We start from the raw sequence: 8,273 nt of genomic DNA on the forward strand, positions 1-8,273 counted from the left end.
ATCCTCTGGTAGAGCTTTTGACAGTCTGATAGCCAAAGTGCATTTTGAAATTAATGCTTTTAAAGACACCCACTACTCAATCATGGATAATCCTATTGAGAAAAATTTTTCTCGTGTCTGATGGGAAGTTCCAAGATGATGCCAGGGGAACGCACACATCAAATGTGGACGTTTGTCACTATACCACATTTTAGATATCAGATCTTAAACTCTGACTTCCCTGCTAAGTTAGAGTCCCCAGAAAAGTATACATGTACTTGTCATCAAAATAGATATGGAAGGATTATAAACAAGGATCAGAAAAATTGAGGGAGAGAGTGGGAAGGGCCACGGAGGGACAGTGGTGACCCAGAATGTTCAGAGAAAATTGTGTGGGGTGTTGAGTGATGGCTGGATCCTTTGGGTTGTTTTTTTTGTTTGTTTGTTTTTTAAGCCTCCCAAGCAAGATTTAGGACTTCCTAGGTGGGGTTAGTAGTAAAGAACCCACCTGCCAATGCAGGAGACATAAGAGATCCGGGTTCCATCCTTGGGTTAGGAAGATCCCTATGGAGGAGGGCATGGCAACCCAATCCAATATTCTTGCCCGGAGAATCCCATGGACAAAGGAGCCTGGCAGGCTACAGCCCATGGGGTCACAAAGAGTCGGACACACCTGAAGCGACTTAGCATGCACACATGCACCCATCCTGTGTGTTAGGACTATACATAAGCAAGATTTAAACTTTATTCTTTAGTTACTGAAACAGAAGGCAGACTCTCCCACTGTTTTTACTCAAGTCTGAACTGTGACTTACAGCTTTACCAGGAAACCCCCAAGCCTGTCCCTCTCTCACCAGAAGCTGGATTTAACAAACAAGATCCCTGCTCTGGAGTCAGAAAACCACTTCCCTGGCCTTAGGAAAGTTACTCAACTTCTCTGAGCTTTGGTCTTTTCACTTTTTAAGGAGAGAGAATCATAATGTATATCATAGATCATTGTAAATATTAAGTGAGAATATACGGAAGTGTTATGACAATGACTTGTGATTTAGTAAGCATTCAATGAGTTAATAGGGCTTTCCAGGTGGCTCAGTGTTAAAGAAGCTGCCTGTCAATGTAGGAGACACGGGTTCAATCCCTGGGTCAGAAAGATCCCTCAGAGAAGGAAATGACAACCCACTCCAGAATTCTTGCTGGGTAAATCCCATGAACAGAGGAGCCTAGTGGGCTATAGTCCCTGGAGTCACAAAGAGTCGGATGACTCAGCGATTAAACAACAACAACAACAGGTTAATATGAATGATTACTTCTTCCACATTCTTTCTGCACCTTCATTTTTTCTCTCTTGTCCTTTGCTTTTGTTTTCCCCTTACCATAGAGACCGATTGTAATTATTATTTGTAAATATTTATTGAGCATCAATCAATCACCATTAAACAATAGTTCAAAAGAGTTAATACGCTTGTGAGGGTTTCCTAAGCAATTATCAGAAGCATTGGGCTGGGAGAGACTATGTACTCGGTCCCTGCCCTGTGGGTACGTGGTCATGCAGTGGTGCAGGCAGCTGGTCTTCCATAGCTTGGGACAACGCTGCTGTTCAACTGCTGATGATGGAGCAGAGACCTGCAGTGCATGACTTCTCAGGAAGCCTCTTCCCATTTGGGAGCAAGAGGCTCCTGGTAAGTGTTTCCTGGGATGGGGGGAGGTAAGAGGGGGCTCGTTTCTCAGCCTCCTAGCATCCCTGAGCTCCAAGGAACAAATTCTGTGAACTCTGGGCCAATGACTCAGCGCTGTTTCCAGGAAGTGGGCATTTCTAGAAAAAGACTGTGCCCACCAGGGACATCTGGCTCAACTGTAGCTGGACAGGAAGCTGTGGAAGCTGTCTCATGGACGTCTCCCCCTCTTTTTGGGCTCATCCCTTTGTCCCACCTTATCTGCTCCCCAACCCTTACCACAGACTTCACGGGACTAGCCCTCCACATTCTCAGCCTTCAAAGTTCTACTTCATCATTCTGAAATGTTCACAGTTTCCTGAAGAAGCCTTGTCATCTCTCTTTCATTTATCAAAGGCAGATCTCCCTCTCTGCCTTTAATATTCTTCTTGGCCCACCTCCTATTTGTCCTCAAGATCCAGCCCAGGTGCCCCCTCTGGGGAGTCTTCCTTCACCCCCATTCCACAGCAGGTGCCCCTCTGTGCACCCCTGGGTTTCCATGCTTGTAGCCCCCGCAGCCCTCACCAGTAGTCAGTGGGCAGCTTCCATGACTGCCTACCCCTCCAGAAGTGTTTTGAGAGTGGAGACCAGGCTTGGTAACTCAGTCTCTGTTCCTAACATGCAGCACAGTGCCCGATGCTTAGACAGTCCTTAGAGAATGACAGTAGAACAACCTAGACTCTCCATTACGTTTCTCCCATTACTCCATCTGCAAGGGAGCTGCTGTCTCTTTCCCCTAAATATCAACAGTTCAATAAATTTACCCTGATAAAGTGTACACTTTCACCCGTGTCCTTGAGTATTGGAGACAGTAATGCCTATATGGCAATGGAAGCTTTGTAAGACGCCTTGCAGGAAAGGGAGGACGCCTGTTTTAAAATCCCACAGTGACTCTGATCGGTGCCACAACTCTCCTGTGCTCCACTTATAAGAACTCACATGCCCTGAACCACGTAGGAAAGTGGTAGAGTACTTTAAATGACTCGAAATGACCTATTACCCTCACATTCTTATCAGATGAAATAAAAAAGAGATACTGTGGATGAGCAAACAAAACCATAACCACAAGGAAACAGAATATCCTCTAACTGGAGAGAGCCAACTGTTTTTTTAAAAAATAGTATGGACTTCCAAATGCTTCTTTTTCCTTCCCTGAGATAGTATGTCAGACATCACGTGCTACATTGCCGTAGGCAGCAGTTACAGAAATGAACCCAAAAGAAGAATATTCACTGGCATCAGTGATTGTTTGACTTGACTTCTGAGAAATCCATAGGAAGGTCCTATGGATTTATTGAACATAAATGCTCCCCCGCAAAAAACTAGCAATACTGCATCCTTTAATTGTCTTCAAACTAGACTCTTGCACCTACCTCTACTTCAGGTGCCCTTGGTATTGATGCTATCGTTCTGTGAGTGACAACGGGCAGAACCGTGGCATCCCAACTCCAACCTACTTTCCAACAATACCACTACCTAGAATTTGTGAAATAAATGCAGAAGAAATGGCTGTAAAATTGAATTTCTGAGGAAAACTTCAGAAATGAGATTAAAAATGTTCAATGAAAACAGAATGGTTGAAATTCCTCTTGTGTCCCTGGGTTATCTCCAAGAAAATGCCCCTCAAGAAAAGTCACCATAAAGGGATAAACATGATCACTATCAGCAGAGAAAATTTCCTAAAGTATAAGGAGGGCTTTGACTGCAGCTAAGACATAGCATGATTATTCTTTAAAAAAAAGTTAAGGGCTTTGTAGTAATGGGCCAAGATCAAACTCTGTTCCCTCAGCTTTCAGCTTTTTGAGTAAACTATTTAACTTCATGAAGCCTGTCTTTTCTATCTTTAATTTGAATTCCTGACTACCTCATAAACTAATTGCTAATTCATTTGTGGAATTATAAGTGTTTATCTATTGAGCTATTACCAGAAACCAGATGCCACGCTGGGTGATAGAGATTCAGTAACAAGAGACAGTGTTTTCCCTCAAGAATGTCATTGTCTAGGAGCAGAGATAGTTGAATAAGTAAAATAATTGCAATACATTGTGATATCTGCCTTAATACCAGTAAGTTCAAGGTAGTATAAAGGAAAAAATGATCAAACCACGTCGGGCAATCAAGGGGAGCTTTGAAAAAGAGATAAAGTTTAAGAATCATCTAATGTTTAACAGAAGAGTGGGGGCAGGAAATAGACGCTGAAGGCAAACCCAAGAGAACGCTCCACCGCATAATGTGAAAAACTTAGAAACTTCAAGAGTTTCAGAAGCATCAAGTGGCTCAGTGTGTTGATACATTTAAGAATCAGGAGAGGGCTGGTGACCATCTAGAGGAGAGGTCTTAGCAAAGAAAGGATGACACCCACGTCTCTGTATCAGGTGACTCAGTTGAGGTTGATGTCTTTCTGAGGGACTTCAGAGGAGCAACATTAAGAGGAAGAGATGATAAAGACAAAGAGGCAACTTTGGGACAAGGTGACTGTGAGAGTTCTGTGAATGTTAGATGAACTGTTTTACAAATAGTTTAAGGCATTGGTCTGGGGCTCAGAAGAGAGAACTGACTTGAAAATTCAGGTCTGGAACCCAGAGCCTCATATGTAAGACCACATGAGCACTTGGATATTTCTTCCACCCAGGTTGGCCTCAAGGGAAAATGAGGACATCTGAGTCATGGGGTGGTGTCCAGGGGGAATCGGTGCTTCAGTGTGGAGGCTTGTGGGGAGGAGTGGTATACTTGGGAAACCCTGAAGCCCACCTTTAGAGCAAAACTGCCATCAAGGAAAATCTGCCCAAACCCAAAAGTACTATCCAAACTATTCAAGTTATTCACTTTCATTTCTGTAATATTTTGAATGAACACAGACCACAGTAGTACCTCTTAAAATTCCCGTCTCTTTCCCATTTATGTCTCTCTCTCATCACAAACTCCTCCAACCCTCATACATGTCCTGAAAAGCCTTCCCCAACCCCAGTTTCTGCATCTCCTGTTCCTATCTTCCTCCCACTTCCTCCTTATTCTACATCACAAATTCCCCATAGATGAGTCTGGTAAGGCAGAGGAGGTTTCTCTGGGGGGTGAGGGAGGAGAAGAAATGAAACTTGCAAAGTCAGGATCTTTTTAGAGGACAGAAGGAGGTGAAAGATTGGAAGGATTCATGCATTAATAATTCTGTTCTTGTTATAGTAGACTCAAAAGCCAGGCTGATCATCTAAATAAGTCATGCATGCAGAGAAGCTTTGCATGAGCACAGAGCACAGGGATCCTATTCCAGGGAGTGGGATGGAAACCAAACAAGAGAAAAAAGTTCTAAGTGGTGGGTGAAAGGTGTTGCCTAGAGAAATTCCCTGGGCTGTAGGGAATTGTTGCAGATAAGTTCTGATTATCTCTGCCACTGGAGGAAGGAGTCATTGAAGGTCCTGGTAAGGCCTGGACATCACTGGAAGAGGTTCAAAGTGAGAAGAAAATAAGAGTCAGGATAGAGCCTAGGGAGAAGATGGAAGGAGAAAGTCAATGAAGTGTTCTGGTGAGAATCTCTCAGGAGGTGGAAGAGAACAGGGCTGTGTGCTGTCCTGGAGATTGGGAAGCATTTATTTTTTAAGGAAACAGTGCCAGGTGTCCCATAATCATGGGACATGGGAAAGCAGGGGGTGATCAGTCAGGATGTTGAGGGAGTTTCTGTCTGATGACCTTCAAGTTCTCTGCAAGGGAGTTGGCAAGTTTGATAAGGAATGGAAAACATCCATTGGATTTGGCAGTTGGGAGGTCACTGGCAAACTTAGCAAAAGCATTTTTAGTAAAATGATGGAGGCAAAAGGCAAACTGCAGTGTGTTCATAGACAGGGAAAGATGAGAAACTGGAGGCATGAGGACAATTGGCTGAGGACAGGAGGTGGAGCAACAGCTAGAGGAGTTTGTCCCCTCCTTTCTCCTCTTCCTCTCTCCTTCCCTCTCTTCCTTCCTGATGGGCAAGTCTTGGACTTCTTTATAGGCACTTGGGTAGGATCTTATGAAAAAAGGTCTACAATTCCAGAAAGGAAATGATAGAGGAGGGGGGTGGGTGAGAACAGATGGAGGGATTCACCTGGAACAAGAGAAGAAGAAGGGATACTCCTACTTCTGAGAGTGGGGGAAGGAAGGAAGGAAAGTCAGATATAGGAAGGTTTTAATGGGAAAGCAAGGGGGTGATCAGCCAGGATGTTGAGGGAGTTTCTGTCTGATGACCTTCAAGTTCTCTGCAAGGGAGAAGGGAGTTGGCAAGGGCACCTGCTAAGAGTAAGGTGAAGAGACTGGAGCTGGTAGAGGGACATAGTGAGAGGTTTGGAACAGTGAGAATGGGATGGAGACAAGATAACCACAAAGGGCTCAAGTGTGTGGAACCACATGGTGGAGATGCCTAGGATCTTTGAGATTTTTAGTCTATATTTTTTCCCAGCTGCCCCTGGATGAGGTGCAGAGATGCTATCATGAGATGTATTTAAGGATGCCAGGCGGGTAGTATAGGAAAAACATGCAGCTGTGACTTTCCAATGGAAAAGAAAGTAATGTTTTCACTTGGTGCCATTCATGTCAAGGCCATGAAGGTCTTCTAAAATGGTTGGTTTCAAGTTTGGACAGATAAACTGTAACATCAAGGGCTGCCACTTGGTCTTTGGACCTGGCATTGTGACTGCCCTTATCATGAAAACACTAAAGTGGTAATCAATTTGCCTTTTGCCCTACTCAAGTCATGGGAGACAAAAGAATTCCAGCAGGTCCAATGCTCTTGCCCGTGTGGAAAACCTTTGATATTCTAGGAAGCAGTAGGACAGGGACTTTGGGGGAATATGCTCAGAGTGTCCATACACAAGACCATTTCTTACAATTATTTCAGGAAGGCAGAAATACTTTTTTTAGCAAAGAGATCTGAATTCAGATGAGGGAGGGAAAACATAACAGAGCAAGAGCCAGAATCAACCAATGTGTCCTCTTTTGTCTATGAAAGTGAACCAAACTTCCAGCAGACAGGAGTCAGAGCAGGAGAGGGTCATGGTGGTGAATTAGACACACCCCCAGAAGGTATTGAAGGGATTTAAAAGTAGGGCTGAGGCCATTAAAAAGAATGAAATAAGGCCATTTGGAGCAATATGGGTGGATCTAGAGAGTGTCATAGTGAAATAAGTCAGACAGAGAAGGAGAAATATCATATGACATCCCTTATATGTGGAATCTAAAAAGAAATGATACAAATGAATTCACAGAACAAAAAGAGACTCACAGACTTAGAAAATGAACTTACAGTTGCTGGGGGGAAGGGATAGTTAGGGACTTCAGGATGGTCATGTACACACTGTTATATTTAAAATGGATAATCAGCAAAGACCTATTGTATAGCACAGGGAACTCTGCTCAATGTTGTGTGCCAGCCTAGATGGGAAGGGAGTTTGAGGGAGAGTGGATACATGTATATGCATGGCTGAGTCCCTTCCTTGTTCACCTGAAACTATTACAACATTGTTAATCAGCTATATTCCAATACAAAATATTTCTAGTGTTAAAAAATAATAAAAATAAAATTAAAAAAATAAAAGAGTAAGGCTGAGGCTTCCTGGAAGAAGAAGAAAGTCTACTTGTGGACAGCAGTTTTATTCTGTCCCCAAACCCCAGGCTAAGCTTCCCTATGGATTTTGGGTTCTCCTAGTCATCTCCCCAAATCATGTAAACCAATTGCAACAAATCTCTTTTCAAAACTGTAGTGTCAGGTATATAGCATAATGGCTCAGGATTTTTATAGATTCTACTCCATTAAAATGTATTACAAGATAATGGCTATAATTCCCTGTGCCAAACAATATATCCTTATTGCTTATCTATTTTATACATAGCAGTTTGTGTCTCTTAGCCCCATACCCCTAATTTGTCCCGCCCCCTTCTTTCTCTCCACTGGTAACCACTAGCTTTTTCTCTATCTGAGAGTCTGTTTTGTGTATACATTCATTTGTATTATTTTTTAGATTTTACATGTAAGTGATATCATAGTGTATTGGGCTTCCCTGGTGGCTCAGAGGTTAAAGCATCTGCCTGGAATGCAGGAGACCCGGGTTCGATCCCTGGGTTGGGAAGATCCCCTGGAGAAGGAAATGGCAACCCACTCCAGTACTCTCGCCTGGAGAATCCCATGGAGGGAGGAGCCTGGTAGGCTACAGTCCATGGGGTCACAAGGAGTCGGACACAACTGAGTGACTTCACTTCACTTTCACTTGTCTTTCTCTGTCTGACTTATTTTACTCAGTGTAATATTCTTCGGGTCAATGCACATCGGTACAAATGGCAGAAATTCATTCTTTTTTATGGCTGAGTAACAGTCCATTGTATATGTATATGTGTGTGTGCATGTGTGTGTATATATATATGCATATGCCACATCTTTATCCATTCATCTGTTCATAGTCATTTGAGTTGCTTCCTTATTTTGGCTACCGAAAATAATGCTGCTCTGAACATTGGGGTACATGTATCTTTTCAAATGAGTGTTTTCATTTTCTTTGGATATATACCCAGGAGTGGAATTGATGGATCATATGGTAGCTCTAGTTTTAGTTTTTTGAG

At 43.1% G+C, this 8,273-nt stretch overlaps 1 non-coding gene across 1 annotated transcript; it reads left to right on the plus strand.

Annotated features, from left to right (window-relative positions):
- Positions 1 to 7,714: 7,714 nt before the first annotated feature.
- On the plus strand, positions 7,715 to 7,786 carry TRNAS-GGA (transfer RNA serine (anticodon GGA)). The gene has a single exon. It is a non-coding gene; the product is annotated as a tRNA-Ser (tRNA).
- The last annotated feature ends 487 nt before the right edge of the window (positions 7,787 to 8,273 follow it).

Source organism: Ovis canadensis, chromosome 9 (assembly GCF_042477335.2).
Source record: "Ovis canadensis isolate MfBH-ARS-UI-01 breed Bighorn chromosome 9, ARS-UI_OviCan_v2, whole genome shotgun sequence".
Taxonomy (NCBI): domain Eukaryota; kingdom Metazoa; phylum Chordata; class Mammalia; order Artiodactyla; family Bovidae; genus Ovis; species Ovis canadensis.